Genomic DNA, 22,799 nt, shown 5'->3' with positions numbered 1-22,799 from the left:
ACAAAACAAACAACAACAGATGCTGGTGAGGATGTGGAGAAAAAGGAATGCTTCTGCATTGCTGGTGGGAATGCAAACTAGTGCAACCTCTTTGGAAGACAGTGTGGTGATTTCTGAAAGAAGTAGACATTGATCTTCCATATGACCCAGCAATTCCTCTATTGGGAATATACCTGGAGGAACTCAAATCATTCTACAAAAACGATACCTGCACACACATGTTTGTTGCAGCTCTATTCACAATAGCAAAAACATGGAACCAACTATGCTGGCCATCGAAACTGGACTGGATTTTAAAAATGTGGTCCATATACGCCATGGAATATTATGCAGCCATCAAGAAGGACAAACATATGGACTTCGCAGCAACTTGGATGGATTTAGAGTTGATCATACTCAGTGATCTATCACAGAAACAGAGAACAGAGTGCCATATGTTCTCACTCATGAGCAGACCTTGAAAAAATTATAATAACACTATAAGAAAGGGATTAGCAGTAGTGTGAAGCTGCTTGGAAAGGGGGGCAGGGTGGGATTTGCAGTTGAGGGAGGGGCATACCTCATCAACAAGGGAAACTGCATAATGAACAGTTTGTATACCTAACACTGAATTGTACCTCACATATTTAAAACAAAAAATAATTAAAAACAAATTAGGCACAATACTCTTGCACTTTGAGGCCATTATTAAGAAAAATATGTGTTCCTTGAACAAAAGCACTGTGATACCATGACAGTTGACCTAATACTTGAGACAGCCACTAAAGGACTAATGAGCAGGTAACGTCTATAGCATGGATATGCTAGGCAAAGGGACGATTCATATTTTGGGTGGGACAGAGCAGGACTTCCAATATTTTATCATGTTACTCAGAACAACGTGCAATTTAAAACTTATGAATTGTTTAATACTGCAATTTTTCATTTCATATGTTTGAACCACGGTTGATCGCGGGTCTATTATGCATCAGTAAAGCTACCAAAGTTGTTGCCCAGTTTGAGTGTACATCTGAGCAGGGAAAGAAAAAAAAATAAACAAGATAAATAGGTAAATGATGTAGTTTATTAGAAGGCAATATGCCCCAGGAATACAAATAAGAAGATATGAAGAGAGAACAGATGGCAACTTTTAATAGAGTGTTCAGGGAGTGCCTCACTGATTAGGTGACATTTGAACAACGACCTGAAGGAGAGGAGAGAATGAGCCTTGTGGAAACCTAGGGAAAGAGCGTTCAAACTCAAAGAAGGAGCAAATGCAAAGGCCCTGAAGTAGATGTGTGACCAATGTGTTCAAGGAATGGGAACTAGGATACTGTGTGTGTGTGGAAGAGATCAAGGGAAGAATAATAGAAGATGACTTCAAACAGGTATCTATGATGCATGGACTAGATAGTATAAGGTCTCTTAGGTTATTTTTGCTTTCACTCTGAGTGAAATGTAGAAGAATTGCAACATTTTAAGCAGAAGGGTGACTTGTTCTAACAATACCCCTTCATGACTCAAAACCCTCAAAATTCTAAGAATAGAGGGCAACTTTCATAACTGATAATGGGCATTTACCAAAAACCCACATCTAGCATCATAGTTAATCACTATGTTACTTCTTCCTAAGATCAGGCAAGGATGTCTTCCCTCTCTTATTCAACTTTTTATTCAAGATTTTAGCCAGTCAAAGAAGAAAAGAAATGTGGAGTGACTTGCTAATAGTATGGGGTTTCTTTTTTGAGGTGATTAAAATGTTCTCAAATTAGATATTGGTGAGGGTTGCACAACTGTGAATATATTCAAAATCATTTAATTGTACACTATAAGAAGGTGAATTGTAAGACATGTGAATCATATTTCAAAAAAGCTGTCTAAGTAATTAGGCAAACAAAAGAATATAAGAAAAGATTGAAAAGAAAAGCTCAAAACTGTCTTTATTTGAAGATGACATGTTTAGACATTCCATGTTCATAAATTTAGAAAACCTAATATCATTAACATGTCAATTATCTCCAAATTGCTCTATAGAGTCAACACACTCCCTGGAAAAATATCTGAAGTGTGTGTGTGTGTGTGTGTGTGTGTGTGTGTGTGTGTGTGTGTGTGTGTGTTTTCAATGGCAAGATGATTCTAAAATTTATATGAGAATACCAAGGATCAAGAATAGCCAAAGCATCTTTTAAAAAAAAAGAGTACTTTCACTTCCTGATCCTAAGACATAGTGCGTAAAGTTACAGTAATCAATATAGTGCAGTTTTGGCCCACAGATGTTGTATAGACTAATGAAAAGGAATAGAAAGTCAGGAAATAAACATTGATATTTATAGTCAATTGATTTTTGACTAAGATGCCAATGCAATTCATTGGAGGAATAAATAGCTTTTTCAGTAAATGGTGCTGGGAGAATTTGATATCCACACACCAAAAAAAAAAATGAACTTAGGCTCTTACCTCACACCATAAGCAAAAATCAACTAACAGTGAATCATAAACTTCAATATAAGAGCTAAAACGTCTAAAAGAGAACATAGGAGAAAATCTGTTAGCTTGAGTAAGGCAAAGATTTCTCAAATTCAACGTCAAAAGCCTGATCCATAAATTTCTTTTACAAATGATAAATTAGACTTCATCAGAATTCAAAACTTTGCTTTTCAAATGATACCATTAAGAAAATGAAAAGGTATCTTTTTTTGTAGAGTAATTTAAGTTCCTCTGGGTTTATTCCCAGAAGGGGGATTGCTGGATCGTATGGAAAGTCAATTTCTAGTTCTTTTAGGAATCGTCACATTGTTTTCAATAGAGGCTGAACTAGTTTGCATTCCCATGTTCTCACTCATAAGCGGACACGGAACATTTACCATAATACTATAAGAAAGGGATAGGCAATACCCGGAAACTACCAATGGAGCGGGGGTGGGGCATAACATCAATAAGGGTACTTGATCTCAAACCAGGCAAAGTGGAGACCAAAGGGAGGTCCAAACTACTTGTATAGCTAATCTTGAATTGAACCCCACATCTTTAAAATACAATTAAAAGGAAAGAAAAGATGATACACGAAGTAAGTGAATAGGTTTATGAAACATACATCTGATAAAGAACTTATATCAAGATCAAGGATATATAAATAACCCTTATAGCTCAACAGTGAGAACAGAAACAACCTAATTTAAAAAATGAGCAAAATATTTAAATAAACATTTTATTAAAGAAGGTATTCTGTTGGCTAATAAGCACATGGAAAGATGTTCGACATTACTAGTCATTATATAAATGCAAATTAAAACCACAAGATACTACTACATGTACACGAAAACAAAAAGACTGACAATTTCAAATGCTGACAAGGATTTGGAGAAAACAGTCTTATAAATTGCTGGCAAAAAACACACTTTGGAAAATATTTTGGCGATTTCTTAAGCAGTTAAACATCAGCTACCCACAAGACCCCACAGTTTCACTCGAATTTTCTACTACAAAAAAGAAATGAAAACACTTGTCTACCAAAAGATCTGTTAATAGCCACATTACTCTCAATAGCCAAAAGATGCAAACAACCCAAATGACCACTAAATAGTAAATGGATGGGCAAAATATAACCATATAATGGAATGTTAGTCACCAATGAAAAAAGTTATACTCAACAACATGAATGAATCTCAAATGTATAATGCTAAGTGAAAGTGTCAAGAAATCAAATGTTACATATTGTATGACTCCTTTCACATGACTCATCCAAGAAAGGCAAATCTATAGATACAGAAAGTAGATTAGTGGTTACCTGGAGTTGGGGTGAGAATGGAAACTGACTACACATTTTTGGAGGTGATGAAAATGTTCTAACTCTAAATTTTGGTTATGGCTGCACAATTGCATACATTTCATAAAAATCATTGACTTGTATGCCTAAAACAAATGAATTTTATTATGTGTAAATAATATACTTCAAAAGTTCCTATTTTATAAACAAACCAAGAGAGGCACTGTAGCACAGGATTTAAGGGTATGAATTCCAAGTCCTAGCCAGAGCATTTAGGCAAGAGAAAGAAATAAAAGGCAGGTATCCAAATAAGAAAGGAAGATGTTAAATTGTCTCTGTTTACAGATGACATGATTTAGATATACATTAAAGCCCTGAAGACTCCACAAAATAAGAGCTAGAACTAATAAAATGAATTCATTAAATTTGCAAGATACAAAAATCACTAGTATTTCTATACACTAACTATCCAGAAAAAAATCAAGAAAACAACCCCATTCACAAGATACAAAAAATATACTTAAGTATAAATGTTACATTTTCAGAGATTAAGGATCTATACACTGAAAACTATAAAACATGAATGAAATAAATTGAAGAATATGCAAGTAAATGTAGTCACATTCTATGTTCGTGGATTGGAATAATTAATGTTGTGTATCCATATTAGTGATCTACAGATTCAATGCAATCCTTATCAAAATTCCACTGACATTTTTCACAAAAACAGAAGAAACAATCCAAATATTTGTATAGAACTACAAAAGACCCCAAGTAGCCAAAACAATTCTTGAGAATAAAGGACAAATAAAAATAACAAAGCATTGCACTACTTGATTTCAAAATATATTACAAAGCTATAATAATCAAAAGAGCATGGTCCTGGCATAAAAACAGACACATAGACCAATGAAACAGAATAGAAAGCCCAGAAATAAATCCATGCACTTACAGCCAATTGATTTTTGACCAACATGCTAAGAACATACTATGAGAAAGGACTGTATCTTTAACAAATGGTGGCTAGAAAACTGGATATTCAAATAAGAAAAATGCAACTGGATCCTGTATTTTGCATTATACACAGAAATCAAATCAAAATGGATTAAAGGTTTAAACGTAATGCCTGAAACTAAAAAAAACTACTAAAAGAAAACACAGTGGGAAAACCCCACAACATTGGTCGAGACAATGACTTTTTGGAAATGGCCCAAAAAGCATAGGCAACAAAAGCAAAAATAGACAAACGGGATTATAGCAAACTAAAAAGTGCACAGCACAAAACAAATGTGCAAAGGTCAGTCGCATTCCTATACACCAACAATAAACAAAAAGAAACCCAAATAAAAAGCACAGTCCCATTCACAATAGGCACACACACACAAAATGAAATACCTTGGCATCTTCCTAACCAGAGAAGTAAAGACCTTTACAATGAAAACTACAAAACACTGCTCAAAGAAATCAAAGATGACACAAACAAATGAAAAAATATTCCATGCTCATGGATTGGAAGAATCAACACTGTTAAGATGTCCATCCTAACCAAGGCAATCTACGTATTTAGTGCAATACCCATCAAATTACCAGCAACAATATTCTCAGACCTAGAAATATGAGAATTCATATGGAAACATAAATGACCACGAATAGCCAAAACCATCCTCAGCCAAAAACAAACAAACAAACAAACAAAAACCTGGGAGGCATCAGACTTTAAGCTTTATTATAAAGCTAGAATAATCAAAATAGCCTGGTATTGGTAGAAGAACAGGCATGTAGATCAATGGAACATAATAGAGATTGCAGAAGCAAAACTTCAATTTCTCAACCAACCTAACCTTCACTGGTTATCATCAATAACCAATCTTTTTTTTTTTTTTTTGAGTTGGAGTCTCACTCTGTCGCCCAGACTGGAGTGCAGTGGCCGCTCCCGGCCACCGCAGCCTCGACCTGCTGGGCTCTGGCGATCCTTCCGCCTCAGCCTTCCGAGTAGCCAGAATTACAGGCACGTGCTACCACGCCTTGCTAATTTTTTTGATTTATTGTAGAGATGAGGTCTCACCTGCCCAGGCGGGTCTCGAACCCACGGGCTCAGGCAGTCCACTCACCTCAGCCTCCCAAAGGTGCGGGATTACAGGCTGAGCCACCGAGCCCGGCTAATAACCAATCTTTGACAAAGTCTCCACCCCCAACAACTGGGGAGAGGAGAACCTATTCAGTAAATGGTGCTGGGAAAACTGGCTGACACACATGCAGAAGATTAAAACAAGACCCCTACCTATCACCATACACAAAAACCAACTCTAAATGGATCAAAGACCTAAATATAAAACCTTAGAAAACTATAAGAACCTTAGAAAATGTGGGAGACACCCTTATGGAAATTGGAACTGGCAACCAATTCCTGATAAAAACCCCAAGTGCCCATGCCATAAGAGGTAAGATAGACATGTGAGACCTCATCAAACTGACAAGCTTTTGCAAAGCCAAAGAAAGCAGGGAGACAGCCCATGGACTGGGAAAAAATATTTGCCAACTGTATATCTGACAAAGGCCTAATGTCTAGGGTCTAAAAGGAACTCAAAAGTGCCAAAAAGAAAAAAAAAAACAGCCCCATTACAAAGTGGGTACAAGAAGAATAGGCACTTCTCAAAAGAAGACATACACTCAGCCACCAGACACATGAAAAAGTGCTCAGCCTCACTAGTCATCAAAGAAATGCAAATTAAAACCACAATGACATACCACCTGACTCCAGTCAGGATGTCCATCATCAATAACTCAAAAAAACAGCAGATGCTGGAGAGAATGCAGGGAAAAGGGAACACTTCCACACTGTTGATGGGAGGGTATACTAATACAGCTTCTGTGGAAAACAGTGTGTCGTTTCCCAAAAGAGCTAAAAATCGACTTCCCACATAACTTCTCAATCCCCCTACTGGGAATATATTCAGAGGAACTCAAATCACTCTGTGAAAAAGATATCTGGACACGCATGTTTATTGCAGCATTATTCACAATAGCAAAAACATGGAACCAACCATGCTGCCCATCAAAAGAGGACTGGATTTAAAAAAAAAGTGGCACATATATACAATGGAATATTACACAGCCATAAAGAAGGACAAAATTATGAACTTCACAGTAACTAGAATGGATTTAGAAGCTATATGTTCTCACTCATAAGCGGACCTTGAACAATTATCATAATACTATAAGAAAGGGATGGGCAGTAGTGGGAAACTACTGGGAGGGGGACAGGATTGGTAGCAGTGGGAAACTGCCAGGGGAGGGGGGACACACCTCATCAACAAGCATACCTTCAAAATGAACATTTGTATACCTAAACCTGAATTGTACTCCACATATTTAAAATTTAAACAAAAAAAGTTTGTTAAAAAAGTGCACAGCAAAGGAAAAAATCAACAGAGTGAAGAGACAACCTAGAGAATGAGAGAAGATATTTGCAAACTATACATCTGATAAGGGATTGATATCTAAAATATATAAGGAATTCAAAAGTGCAATAGCAAGAAAACAATCCAATTTTTAAAATGTGCAAAGGATCTGAGTCAATATTTCACACACAACACACACACACACACAAAGGAATACAAATGGGTGTACAAAAAGGTGCTCAACATTGTTAATTATTAGAGAAGTGCAAATCAAAACCACAATTAGATATTACCTCACACCCATTAGAATGGCTATTATCAAAAAAATAAGTGTTGGCAAGGGTGTGGAGAAAAGAGAACTCTTGCACATAGATGTTATGAAAAACAGTAAGGCGCTTCCACAAAAAAATAAAAATAGAACTACTAAATAATTGACCAACCCCACTACTGGGTATACAAGCAAAGAAACTGAAATTAGTATGTCAAAGAGATGTCTACATTCACATGTTTATTGCAGCACTATTCACAATAGTCAAGATGTGGAATTCACCTAAGTGTTCATCAGTGGATAAATGGATTTTAAAATGTACTAGATATATACATAAGAAAATACTATTTGGCCCTAAAAGAAAATAAAAATAAACATCCTGTTGTACACCACAAATATATATGGGTTTTATTTATCAATTTCTTTCAAAGAAGCATGGATTTCAAAGCCAGACTGACAGATTTATCTTTATTGTTTACTATTTTACTTTATTTTTATTTTAAAGATGTGGGGTACAATTCAGGATTAGGTATATAAGTGGTCATCATACAGGTAAAGTTTGGTTACCTTATTGATGTTATGTGCTCCTCTTCCCTCTCCTGGCAGTTTTCCACTACTGCTAATCCCTTTTTTATTGCATTATGATAAATGAGTGAGTACATGTAGTTGTGGAGTACCTGTGAGGATTTATTACACAAGTAAATTGCGTGCAGGTGAAGTTTGAGCTTCTAGCGAGCCCTCTCTTTCCCTGGTAATGAACCTGGTACCCGGTGTGTGGTTTTGTCCCCTTATCCCTCCTCCCCACCCTCCCACTTTTAGCAGTAGCCAGCATCTGTTGTTCCCACCTTTGTGCTTGTGTGTCCAGTGACCAGGACCTGCTTATGGGTGAGAACATGTGGTATTCAGTTTTGTTTTGTTTTTCGATTTTTCTCTTTAATTTCTGTGACAGTTCACTTAGAATGATGGTCTCCAGCTGCATCCATGTTGTTGCAAAGGACATGATTTTGTCCTTCTTTATGCATACTGATGTATTTAAATTCAGTACTGCAGCACTATGCAAAATAGCAAAAATATGTAAGCAACCATGCTGCTCATTGAAACTGGACAGGATAAAAAAATGTGGTACATATACACAATGGAATATTATGCAGCCATAAAGAAGGACAACCATATGGACTTCGCAGCAACTTGGATGGGATTTAGAGTCTATAATATTCAGTGATCTGTCACCGAAACAAAGAACTGAGTACCACATGTTCTCACTCATAAGAACGTTTGCCATAATACTATAAGAAAGGGATTGGCAGTAGCGGGACACTGCCAGGGGACGGGAGGAGCCACATAACATCAGTAAGTGTACCTGATCTGATCTCAAACCAGGCAAAGTGGGGACCAAAGAGAGGCCCAGACTTTACCTGTATGATGACTACTTGTATACCTCATCCTGAATTGTACCCCACATCTTTAAATTAAAAATAAAATAAAATATTTTTCTTGTTTTTGTTTTTTTGGGGGGTTTTTTTGTTTTGAGTTGGAGTCTCACTCTGTCGCCCAGACTGGAGTGCGTTGGCGCTCCCGGCCACCGCAGCCTCAACCTGCTGGGCTCCTGTGATCCTTCCGCCTCAGCCTTCCGAGTAGCCGGAATTACAGGCGCGCGCTACCATGCCTGGCTGATTTTTTGATTGATTGGAGAGATGAGGTCTCACTGCCCAGGCGGGTCTCGAACCCGCGGGCTCAGGCCATCCACTCACCTCAGCCTCCCAAAGGCACGGGATTACAGGCTGAGCCACCGAGCTCGGCAAAATATTTTTTAAAAACCTCCACTCCACTGTGAACCCAGCTCATAATACTTTTGTGTAGGCTATTTCAGTTCTCTGTGATTTGTTAGCGAACACCCTGCAAATGCTAGTTAAAGTTCTAAGACTGGATGATATTATGAAAGGAGTGATGATATACAATAAAGACAAGATGTCGAAGGACTGCAATTCAGTGTGTTGGTGTCTTTCCTGTGACTTCCAACACACAAATGATACTCAACATTTCATCTATTTCTTACAGCATTCTTGCTTTTATCTCAGAGTAATGTACATGTGTCAGAATTCCAAAGCCGGAAGGAGGAATAAAGTAAGTGGTAAACACTAGACTGAATAGGGTAGTTTGAAACGCTTACTCCAGCAATTATGCTCTGCCATCTCAATGGGTTAAAAATCCCTGCTATTGACTTAAAGTCACTGAATAAATAATTTCTTTTCTTTTTTTTCAACAACGAAATACTTTAATGTTTCTGTTTTTATTTTGAAGATGTGGGGTACAATTCAGGATTAGGTATACAAGCGGTCATCGGGCAGGTAAAGTTTGGGCCTCCCTTTGGTCCCTACTTCGCCTGGTTTGAGATCAGGTGCCCTTACTGATGTTTTATGTCCCCCTACCCTTTCCCCAGCAGTATCCCACTACTGCAATCCCTCTCTTATCGTATTATGGTAAATGCTCAGGGTCCACTTAGGAGTGAGAACATGTGGTGTTCAGTTCTTTGTTTCTGTGACAAATCACTGAGTATTATAGACTCTAAATCCATCCAAGTTGCTGCGAAGTCCATATGTTTGTTCCTCTTTATGGTTGTGTAATATGTCATTGTGTATATGCACCACATTTTTTCTTCCAGTCCAGTTTCGATGGGCAGCATGGTTGGTTCCATGTTTCTGCTATTGTGAATAGTACTGCAATAAACATGTGTGTGCATGAGATTACAGAGATTTTGGCTATAAAAAACTCCACCCAGGAAATAATTTCTATTCTACTCTTTTGGAATTGAGATAAATTAGTGATTTGGTGCCCTTATCTCATTCTCAGTGGAAATATCTAAGTACATTTTCAAAAAAAACATATATATCAGAGATCATTCTTACTATGCTATTGGTTAATTTTCTTCTATTTTTTATACTATTAATACAAAAGCCAGTATTTACTTTGCACTTGTTACACAGTGCTTCATATTTATTGGGTTTTTTTGGTGGGGGTGCATATGTCTTATTTCCTGAACAAGATTAAATACTACAAATAAGTAGTGGAAATTCATCGAGTGCACTAACCCAGTGAGAAAAAGCTATTTGCATCCATGTTCTCAGTGCCTGCTACGGTCTGAATGTTTGTGTCTTCCTGAATTTCATATTTTGAAACTTAATCCCTACTGTGATGGTATTAAGCTGTGTGGCCTTAAGGGGGCATGAGTCATGGAGGCTCTGCCCTTGTGAATGTGTTGGTGGCTTTCTTTTTTCTTTTTTTTTTAAATTTGGTAGCCTTCTATAAGAAGCCTAAGGGAAGCATATTAGCCTTTTCTACCATGTGAGGGCATAACATGAAGGTGCCATCTTTGAAGCATAGAGCTAGTCCTCATCAGACACTAAATGTGCTGGTGATGTGGTTTTGTGCTTCCCGGCCTCCAGAACTGTGAGCAATAAATTCTGTTGTTTATAAGCTACCCAGTCTAAGGTGTTTTGTTATAGCAGCTCAAATAGATTAAGAGAGTGCCTATTTGCCTTTGGCTCAGGGAAATAATCTTTCTGGAGAATGATGTTCTGGGCCTCACATTTTTATAATACCTGTCACCTTACTAAGCCATTTTCCCATTTCTCTACCCTTCTAATGATGCAATCTTTATCGCATCGCATATATTACTTTCCCAGAATGCTGTGGAGCTATGCACATAACATTTGTACACCTCAAAATATGCACGTTGTAGCTCAAATAGTTTTAAGAACTGCAAAATTAATTGAGCAAAAATGAATCACTTAGCTCTTAACTGCCTCACAGAAAAATACTAAATTTTTTCTAGATTTTTGCACACAGAATATTGATCTTTTTCAAGTTGGTGCATAAAATAGGAGAAAATCCTAGGGAAAAAAATGTTCCCACACTAACTAGAATCCTAAAGGTTAAAGATCCGAGGTTTATTGAATATATGTACTGGCTGTTCAGTGAGGCTATCAACCCATTAAGGCCAGTATAGAGGGAGCAGTTTAAACTTCCTAGGAGACAAGGGTCTCCGAAGTTCAATATGAGCCCCACTGCAGGCAATCTGTCAGTTAGGCCTTTTGGAAGTGGTGCAATCTGCTCTGCACTCTGAGGAATGTTCTTTCTAAAAACCAAAGTACAGACAATACTACTTCAGGAGCAGCTGGGATGCCAGGCAGACTATTTCTATAACCATAGAGTAAAGGGCAGGAACTGGGATTTGTGGTGAAAAAAGAAAGGATCATAAATCATTAATAGCCATTATTAGTACAGCATGAGTCACTTGAAATACACTACCACCGAACACCCAAACCAAGCAGTGCATTAGTCACAAAAATCCCAGTTGTCTGAGAGTCCCATTAAATCCTCAAGCTATAGACAAGAGGCTCAGTACACAGGAAGGAAGGCCACCACTTTACTGCCGCATTTAGCCTTCAGAGGGAGCACATTTACGTTATAACAATTACCTCAGAAGTATAGCTCCAGCTTCATTCTCTGACATTCACACTTTCCCCCACTCCCCAGCCATCTGTAAATAATTATGATTTCACAAAACAAAGCTCTCATGTATCTGTCTTTATGTACATCGTTTTTTTCTCCCTGAGATGTCCTTTCCTCTTTATATGTGTATTTCCTTCAAATCTTTGTTCAAATGTTACTTCTGCCATGACTTTTTGTCTGTGTCCTGCAGGCATAGTGGTTCCAGCTCACAGAAACTCTGGAGTACTTTGGACCAAACACTTCACCCTTTCTTCATGGGATTATCAGTATCTGTTTATGTGTTTGTCTTCTGCACAAGACTACAAGCAGTTTGAGAGAGGAGTCTCTGTTCGTCACTGTAATCTCATTCCTAGTGTGGTGATTGGCACATAGCAGATGGCTGATAAATGTTCCTTGATGTAATAAATATTTCTGCAAGACAGGGAGAGTGGGTATTTTCAGCCACATTTCCCAAAGAAGAAAGTGAGATGCAGAGAGAAGTAATACCTTGCCCGTGATTACACTGCTGATCTATGCCAAAGTTGGGACCCATACCCAGAGCTCCTAATTCCTTCTCGAATGTTTACTCCACTACCACATAGAGTCTCTAATCTGTCTAGGCATAGCATCTAACATAGATGGGTTCTTCGGAACAAGAGGGGCCCTTCTGTTGATCTATAAATCCTCCTTGTGTTAGAATTAGCTTTTTAACAGATTCAATATGCTTGGAGACCAGACTCTTGCTTGAATAAAAGGCAGTCCTTGTTATTTCAAGGCCCTAATTTCTACTTGAAACTGGCAAAAATGAACAAATGTGAGGAAACTTTTGGGGAATACTTCCTTCCTTTCTTTCTGCCATCTCAATTGCTAGTTCCCCTGTGACACTCTTCCACATCTGGACCCATACCCCCAAGTCTGAGTGAAACCTGTAATTTTTAGCTTATAGCACTTAGGCGTTGGCTTTTTGTGAAACTTCCATTATGGCTTATAGCACAGTGAATGATGTGTTCTATCTTTCCTCCTAAGATGCCAGCTCTTGGAGGGCAGGGGTTGATGTCACTGCACAGAGTGCACAGAGTAATTTGGGATTGACTGAGGACTTATACTATTACTTGCTTCTCACCTCATTGTAAGCTTTCTCAGAACCCAAAATGAGCCACTCCATCTCTTCTGTGCTCTCACTTCTGTTCATTAAAGTGAGGCTCACTAAGTGTGGCTCTGTAAGTCAGTTGCTAGCTTAATGAATAAGAAACTACAGGTGGAATCCCCTAGAGCAAAAGCCATTACAAAAAAGGACTGTGTGAAACAAGCATTCAGTGCTTGGTTGATCTGATTACATTAAGTCCTATACAACTCACAGTCTGGCCAAAATGCTTTCCCTGGTTCCTGGCCATTTCAGAGGCATGCTTCAAAATGAAAACCCAAGTGCCAGCTATTTGCATCTAAACTAAGAAGACAGGAGCTTTACTGATAAAGTTTAGGCGAGGCGGACTCCTGACATCATGCAGAATTTATCTTTCAAATAATTTGTCTTTGGGACATCCCAAGCACCTACGCAAAACTGTCCCAATCATGCAATTAAAGAATGAAGGAAGGCATCCTGGTCTGAATATGAGAGCAATCCTCTCTTAATTGGTTCAAAACACCACTTTCCTCTGGATGATTCAACATAGAGAAACTAGGGCCTATTTCCTCTGATTGCGCTAAATGTAGGACACTACTACTGTGTAACATAACCCACAGCAGATACTTTGTGCAATGTATTCAATTTTACAAAATCGCCTTGTGTCAAAGATCTCCTGAGTTCCAAACCTGCATTTCCAACTGCAACTTGTCATGTCCACCTCAGACTCATTATTTCAAATCAATAGCCCAAACGTTCCCTTATTAGAGTAAGTGATGTGCTGCAGAGAGGGAAAATGTCTTTCATTAACATAAGAGTGACTTAGGTCTCTCTGCCTGCTCTGCCACTTTCTCATGGTGTGATTTTTCTCTATTGAAACTTCAGTTTACTAAAAGGGGACATTAACAATAAAAAGAAAAACCTCCACAGAGTGAAAATGTCCCAAAACATACATCCAACAATTCCCATGCCCTGATACAGGCACTCCTTGCAATGACCTATGAGGCAGATAATGTTGTTTCATCTCATTCTACAGAAGGACTAGAAGCAGTCTTACTGCAGGACTCGCCTTCTTAATGACAATGCTGTGCTATGCCTCTTTAGTATATGCATATGCACACGATCATTGCTGTAAAGGTTCAATGAAACAAACACATGGAGCACACAGCACGATGCTTGGCATATAGCAAATCCTTAAGAGGTGTCAATTCTCTAACCATCTTTCTCTATCCAAAATATATCCTTTACCTATAGTGAGCTTTTTTTGTTAATAGCACCACAGTCCTCTCAGTATACAGGAGAACACATCAGGGACATTCTCAAGGCACCTTTTTTCTCACCAGCTCATGTCCAGTTGGACGTCAAGTTCCAGTGAACACCTCTCTTAAATCATACTTGCTCTTCCTCCTCCATTCTCCACAGCTTTTGCTTGGACCTTTGTCATTCCTTCCTGGACCATAAAATGGTTCACTAACTGGTATCCCTGTCTTCAACTAAGCCTCCACAGTGCAACCAGAGATTTTAATTAAAAAGCAAAACTGGAATTGGCAGAGACTTGCCAACTGTTCGCCCAGTCGAATTCTCTCCCTCTCTCTCTCTCTCTCTGTCTCCCTTTCCACATAGCAATATTTATTTTCCCAGCTTCTCTTACAGTTCAGCATGTCCATGTGACCTCATTCTAGTCAAAGGAAGGTCAGTTGAAATTAGTAAGTCACACAAGGTCCATATATAATCTGCTATGCTCTTTCCTCTTCTACTCACTTAACACATATAAGCACAGTGCTCTTGAAAACCATGTGTTGCACCACTTGGAAACAAGCCACCTGTCAATGAGGAACACCTGTTTTGAACTTAAAGCAGCAAGAACTACACTTCTACCATGTTTGAATTATTATTCATTTTGAGGTTCAGCAACTTGTGTTAGCATAAATGATCTCATCATGTCACTCACTTTAAAAAAAGAATCACTGTAGGTCAAAGTATATATATTTACAGTTAGAAGGAATGAGTTCAAGAGATCCTTTGTACAGCATGCTGTCTATATTTAACGACAATATAATGTATTCATGAAATTGCTAAGAGAGTGGGTGTTAAATGTTCTCACCACAAAAATAATAACTATGTGAAGTAATGCATTTGCTAATTAGCTAGATTTAACCACTCCACAATGTATACGAGGGGGTGGACCCAAAAAACAGAATTTGTTTATTAAAATTTTGTATTTATTCTTTCATGATTAAACTTCAGGTATCTTCAAATTACTCTCCATTTAATGCAACACACCTATCAAGATGCTTTTTCCACTGCTCAGAACAGTTTTTTAACTCATCAATTTTGATGCCTTTTAGTGCTTCTGCCATTTTTGTGTGTGTGTGTGCATGTTTTTTTTTTTTTTCACCTCTTCCACATTGGCAAAACATTTCCCTTTGAGGACTTTTCTCACCCAGGGTAACAACAACTAAAGTTGCTCGGAGTGAGATCAGGTGAGTAGGGAGGGTGGAGCACGGGTGCCATGTCGTTTTTTGTCAAAAACTGCTGAACACTCAGTGTCATGTGGGCAGGTGTACTAGCAACTCACACATCAAGAAATGGGCAAACATGTTGAAAGAATCTCCAAAAACAAAATTCACTGAAGCCAAACACAGCCTCTCACAACAACACTAGCTGGTACACTGATGCCAATGGTTTTCTAGAACGCTCACCTAGTGGAAGAGGCCTGTACTCAAGGGGTCTGCCCTCCCCAAAATAAATCCAGATTTTTGGGGGTGTCCCTTGTATATACTTCACAACATCATGCAGTACACAATAAATACATGCAATTTTATAGGTCAATTTGATAAATAAATTTTAAACATAATCTGCACCACTTCTACATTATTATCCCTCATCCATTATGTAGAAATTCTTTCAAACCGAGATGCTATTTGGCTATATTTCCCATTGCCCTTCCTTATCACTGCCATTCTCTAAAAGCTTATTGCTCTTCCACATTCAATGAGAATGTTAAAAACTGAATCATCGTTTTTCTTACACCCTCAATACTTCCATTGTCCTAGCGGACTTATTTGCTTACAGAAACCACCCATCTAGCATCCTGAACCCTCCTGACATCTGGTCATGCACCAAGTACATTCCATGCTACCACCTGCACATATCATATGTTCATATCCTTCTTCAAAACCTCATGAGTAGAAAAAACAGCAGCTTGAAGCCAGGTGGACCTGTACTTACCTAATAACAATATCATCTGGGACAAGTAATTTTTATTTTTTACGTTTCACTTTCTGGGTCAGTTCAATGGGATAAGACTATACACTTATATCGAAGAGTTGCTGTGAAGATTCAAGATTTTTTTTTACATAAATTACCTGACACATAGTAGGTGTTTAATAGACAGTATAATACATATGCATGTATATAGCATATGCATAGTTGTTGTTTGTGTTACCATTTGAGTATTATAGCAGCTTCTTAGCTAGGCACCTCACTTTCAGCCTTTCCCTTCTCCAATCTGCCTTGTACACTGTTCCCAGAGTGATCGTGATCTGTCAAAAAATCAAATTGGCTTGATTTCTTCCACTGCACTAAACTCTTTACTGGATCTCCATCATTTTTCTGCCAGTATGGTGTATAAGCCCCCTGCCCACTCCAGACTGCTTCCTTGCACCGTCCTCTGGTCCACTCACACTTAACTTTTAGTTCCTTCAATGTATCATCACTACCTGCACCCTTCATTCCCTGTGGGATAAAATCTAGTAAAATACAATAAATATTTGCCCCTCTTATTCAGATTGTCAGTAAGATTTTTTTTTTACTATATTAGACATTATGAAACATTTCTATACGATAGTAAAAAAGAAAAATGCAATGGACATGTTTACCTATTCCTCATCAACAAGAATTAATAGAGATGGAGTTCTCTCTACATATATAATGCCTAAACAATAGAGAATATTTTATAAATGTAGGTATCATCTTGGGTTGGGCTATGCTAATCTTCTATGTATTGCTCTAATTTTAGTATATGCACTGCTGAAGTGAGCAGCAGGTATCAAGCTTTGGCCTGCATTTTTATGGTTGTTCTGAGGTCCCAAGATGAGGCAAAGAAAGCCTTCTTTCTAAACTGCCCTAGTTACATCCCCATGCAATGCTTGGTCAGATTTTAGGAGGAAGCTGTTTTTCTGTAGTTTGCCCATGGAATCCAGTTAAGATTTCTGAGGGTCGGAATAATAATAGGGATGCTGCAGAATAATACTTCCTGAAAAATGTGAAGTGTTCTGTAGACCTTATCCAATTTGTGCTTTTCATGTACCTGCAAGACAGGAAGCAGCCACATTATTATCAGAATAGAGAAAGCAGACAGTTTGTGACTTGGGAAAGGTCACTAGGTGAATCAATTGTCAGTTTATCAAGAGAGTCAGGCTTTTATCTCTCAGTTTTGAGCCTAGATCTCTCTCCAGACCCAGCTTCCCGGTCCAAGGTGAACTATTTTCTGTGTAGGGGGCCAATGGCTTCATCATGCTCTGAACTTCTGTACTTCCTCTGTTCTGTAATTTAGAATATGCACAAGGGCATTTCACAGAGACTCCCACCTCATCAAACGTGACTTTCTTGTCCAATTCACACTAGGATGAAGGACCCAACGACCGTCATCTTCCCACTAATCCAACTTTATTATCGGGCAACTAATCCTTTGCTCTGTTTCATCCTCTGCCCTTCTCAATCTGCATCTTTTCTTCATAGTTTCAACAGTCCCATCCTTTCCCTCTCTTTTCTTCTCTCTTCTCTTCTCCTGTTCCAAATTCTAACTATTTTCTGTCCTATTTCCCCTTTATTGTTCAGTTTCTCCTCTATCCTGTTCTCCTCATTGGTTCTCTATTCTTTCTCCTACTATTTGCAATCTCTACGCTGTACAATCCCTTTCTTACCTAGCTCTCTGTACGTCTTCTAGCGTCTCTTCCCTTTGCTGCCTGTATTCTATCCATCAATATCCCCCTATCATTCTGTCCCTCCACAATTATGTCTTTCCACAGTTATGTCCACTTTCATCCCCTCTACAAACTCCTATTTTCTGCTTTGCATTCCAGGCATGCCTCTTTTCCATCTATCCCTCCACTAATGCTCTATTCGAGTTCTCCTTCATACGTTACAACCATTCATACCTCTCTTCTGCCTTAGCCTTTCCACCTTCTTTTCAACATTTTAATTTCACTTCATAACCTTTCATGCAATGTGAGAAGAGGCATTCCTCTTCCTTTCCAAGTAAAGCTTTGTAGTTTTGAAACCACCCCCTCAACGGTCTTCTCTGGGGACTTGCCATCATAAAAAAATGTTATTTCTACTGTATCTTTGATTGTTTTCTTTCTACTGGTTCCATTGTGCTATATCACAAATATATGCCAGTCTTTCTGTTGAAAAGAAAGGCAATTATTTTACCTCTGAATGCAGATATTACAAACCCCTCCCTATCATTTTCTTTTTTTTTTTGGGTTGGAGTCTCACTCGGTCGCCCAGACTGGAGTGCAGTGGCCGCTCCCGGTCACCGCAGCCTCGCCTGCTGGGCTCCAGCAATCCTTCCGCCTCAGCCTTCCGAGTAGCCGGAATTACAGGCGCGCGCTACCACGCCCGGCTGATTTTTTTATTTTTATTGTAGAGAAGAGGTCTCACTGCCCAGGCGGGTCTCGAACCCGCGGGCTCAGGCAATCCACTCACCTCAGCCTCCCAAAGGCGCGGGATTACAGGCTGAGCCACCGAGCTGTCTCCACTCTCTCGACTCCAGCTCCTAAAATGTTTTTATTTAACTAGGCACTCTATTAAAACAGTGTATGTAAAGAACACTAATGTCTCCATGGTACAAAACTAATACACACATTTAAGTCTCTATGTTACTTGATTTTTTGTTATAGCCAACAATGTAAACATATGTAAATAAATAGTAAAGAGCATAAACTTGTAGCTAAAATCCAGAGTATGAATGCTGGCTCAACCATCTACTACTTAAGTGAACTTGGAAATTTTTCTCACCTATTTTGTGTCTCAGTCTTCCCATCTGTAAGATGGGGATAAGAATACCTATCTTACAGAGTTATTATGAAGATTACAAAAGTAGAGTGTAGAACAGTGCCTGGAACATTGTAAGTACTATATTGTTTCTAAATAATGTGCTATGTTAATATTGGTATTTTTATTGATCACTTTCATCTTTTTGAAACACTTTACTCCTTTGATTTATTAATCAGAATGGGTTAGATTAATATGTGGTAAGAAACAATCCAAAAACTCAGTGTCCTAAGGCAGTAAAGGTTTATTTCTCACACTATCTGTTTAGCTTTGGTTAGGTGGGGAGGTGCTCACTTCTATGCCATCCTCAATAAGAAAAATAGAAAAATGGCACCAAGACCACCTGACATAATGCTACTCACTGTGGTCAGGGGAAGGCAACATGGCAAATGGTGTACTGGCTCTTAAAAGGCTTTTCCATTCTCCCTGGGAACTTACAGATGCTATTTACACTCATATTTGATTAGCCAAAGCAAGTCATTTGTTCACATCTAACTTCAAGGCTCAATATTATCAGTTCCATGTGCCAAGATGGAGGTGAACTGAAAATACTGGAAAGTGATAGTATTGATTACCACACTGAGCTTTCAAGATACTGCACACTGGTGGTTCTATTAACATCTCCCTCACTTTCCCTTCCTTGGATCCTTGGTGTGATATTCTTCTTACTCTACATCCTTTCCTGGTTTCAGTTCTCTTGGTTTCAATCTGTCCCAATATACTAGCAATAGTAAATTTTGTATTTGTAACCTGTGTCTACCTTCTCACGATCTTAAGGCTTGAAAACTCTACTGATGTTAAAGTTTTCTCTCTGGATAATTTACAATCACCTAAGCTTATCTTGTCTAAAATTAACCACACATACTTATATAAATTTGTCATAACTTTTGTATATTATATTCCGGTTTGTAGCACCATCATCCACCCATGTTATTTGGGTATCTACTACTCTGACAACCTGTCCTATGTCATTTTGAAGTTGTCTGTATTTACTTCCCATTTCCTCCATTCCTCCATCTTAATCTACTGCTCTAAGTTAGAGCTTCATCACTTGTCATCTAGACTGTTTCAGCTGTTCCCTATTTTCCCTAATCCCAGTCTTCAAATGCATTCTTCACACAGAATTACAGTGCCACATATAAAATAAAAAACCGATCACCTCATTCTCCTGCTTAAAATGTCATCCCATTCTCTGGAACTGCTCACTTGTTTTTGTTTTCTGTTTTTTTTAACTTGGTCAAAAACAAGTTTTATTTTCAATTTCTTTAGAAACCTCCATACTGTTTTTCTTAATGTCTGTACCAATCTACAGTCCCACCAACAGAACACAAAAGTTCCCTCTTCTCCACACCCTCATTAACATTTTACCTTTTGTTTTTTGATAATAGCCATCCTAACTGGTGTGAGGTAGTATCTCATAGTGGTTTTACTTGCATTTCCTTGATGATCAGTGACATTGAACACCCTTTCATATACCTGTTCACCATTTTAATGTCTTCATTGGAGAAATGTCTATTCAGGACTTTTGCCCATTTTTAAGCAGGATATTTGTTTTTCTACTGAGTTGTATGATTTATTAATTTTGTATATTAACCTTTTATCAGATATGCAGCTTTTATCAAACTAAAAAGCTTCTGCACAGCAAAGGAAACACTCACCAAGATGAAACAACAGCCTGTTTTTTTGTTCTTTACTGTCTAGAATATCCTCCCTCTCTTCCCTCTGTCCCCTACCTACTAGTGTCTTGACTACATTTGACATACCTAATACTATTAAAACTAATACTAACATCAATAATCAGGAGTCCAGGAGTTGCCTCATCCAGGGACTCTTTTCTCCACTTAGCCCAAAAGAATGAGTTAGATGACTTTCCTTTCTCCTCCCTTAATTACTCACATATTTAGCATTTTAGCTAATATTATTTGTAATTATCGAATTAGTCTCCTCCTATTATATTGTGATTGTCGTAATGACAAAGACCATGTCTCATTAATGTTGGCATACCCAGAATTTAGTTTAGGGACACATATATATTAGGAAACCAAAACATGTTTGGTCAATGAATAAATGAATGAATATCTGTTTTTCTTCCATCCACAATTTTCCTTTTTCTTCTTCATTTCCTCCCGTATCCCTTCCCCTACTTTTCTATGTCTTTTCTTCTCATCTACTACATCTTCTTACTTCATCTTATCCTTTACCTTCTCAACTTTCCTACTCTTTTTTCTCTCATTTCATATTTTTGCTTTCCTTCACCCAAATCCCATATGTATATAAATTTTATATAGATATATAAAAATATAAATAAAATCTGAAGAAACACACACACACACACACACACACACACACACACACACACACATACACCCACACACGGTGCCAAAAAATGTATACACATTTGCCAACATCATACTTAAAATGCGTATACATTTTTTTTGTGCCCCATATATATGAGTACAGCCTTCCCCTCCCCTCTCCACCTTCTTCTCACATCTATCCACTTTCTTGCTTCATCATTTTCTTCGCTATGCTCATTTCACCTCTAGTCTCTCATCTCCTTCACTCTCATCCAACTTTTAAGTATTTATTTGTTATCCTTTCTTCCTTGATCATCTTTCTGCCTTCCAAATTACTGTAGGAAAAGCACCAATAGCGAATTGGAAGTGATAAAGGCAAATACACTTCATTTTTTCAACACACATCTACCAGGCATGCACTATTTGAGTTTCATTGTGCAAGACAACAGATACACCAATTTGAAATAGACATAGAACCCACATTGAAGAACTGCACCTATCCTTTCAATAAAGGTTCGCTCTCAGTTACACAAAATCAACACTCATTAATGTGGAAAGAAACTTCAGGAAGTGACAACTGACAGCAGAGGAACAAGTAAAAGCATAAACAGCAAAAGCAAGAATCAAGAAAGTGTTTTTTAGTGTTGGGGCGAAGAACCTTATTGCACTAAAATGCTTTAAAAGTTATTTTTCAACAGCAACATTCAACAGCTAACAACTCTAATAACAATAATGATTCATGAAATAGATAAAATTGTGATGTTTTTATGCATTGGAAGATAGAAAAATACAAAATATATTTCATATTTTATGAAAATTTCAATACCAATGTGTGTGTGTGTGGTGTTTACAAGACATAATCTTAAGGTTTTGGTTTTTTTTTTTTGAAAGTTCACTTACATTAAACTCCTCAGTATCCTCAGGGCAATGTGGCATGAAATAAATGTGACTGTAATTTTTAATTCATATATATATAAAACACCATATGCTACAAAAAATACTCATCATTATCTCATATGATTCTCACAGCTATACATCATAGGGATAGTTTGGTGCTGCGGTTAAAGCTAGCCTATTCTTATGATCAGTGTTCATGCCTGTGTATTTGTTTTTGCCAGTTTGTGTATTTAAGTGTCTTTGAATATGTATGTTCCTGTGTGCTAGTTCACTTGTTTTTGAGCATGCGTATATTTATACATCGTGAACATATAGCTCTGTGTGTCTCAAAATGTTCCTCTGTGCAACTTACTATTTCTATGTTTATCTAGAATATGCATGTCTGTATCTACACATGTAAATGTGTTAGGCAGTATGTATATATGTGTGTATTTCTAATCCATACACTTGACAGAATTCTCTATGTATACCCTAAAACATACTGCTTTCAAGCCCAGTCCTACCACCAATATACTTT

At 37.9% G+C, this 22,799-nt stretch overlaps 1 protein-coding gene across 2 annotated transcripts in view; it reads right to left on the bottom strand.

The window, feature by feature from the left end:
* GABRA3 (gamma-aminobutyric acid type A receptor alpha3 subunit) overlaps positions 1–22,799 on the bottom strand; it is a 95,891-nt gene that overhangs the window by 59,241 nt on the left and 13,851 nt on the right. The gene's annotated exons all lie outside the window — the stretch shown is intronic.

Source organism: Carlito syrichta, unplaced genomic scaffold (assembly GCF_000164805.1).
Source record: "Carlito syrichta isolate Samal-C Ts95f unplaced genomic scaffold, Tarsius_syrichta-2.0.1 Scaffold304529, whole genome shotgun sequence".
Lineage (NCBI taxonomy): Eukaryota > Metazoa > Chordata > Mammalia > Primates > Tarsiidae > Carlito > Carlito syrichta.
Note: the sequence above shows the minus strand (reverse complement) of the source record. Positions and strands in the feature narration are given on the sequence as shown.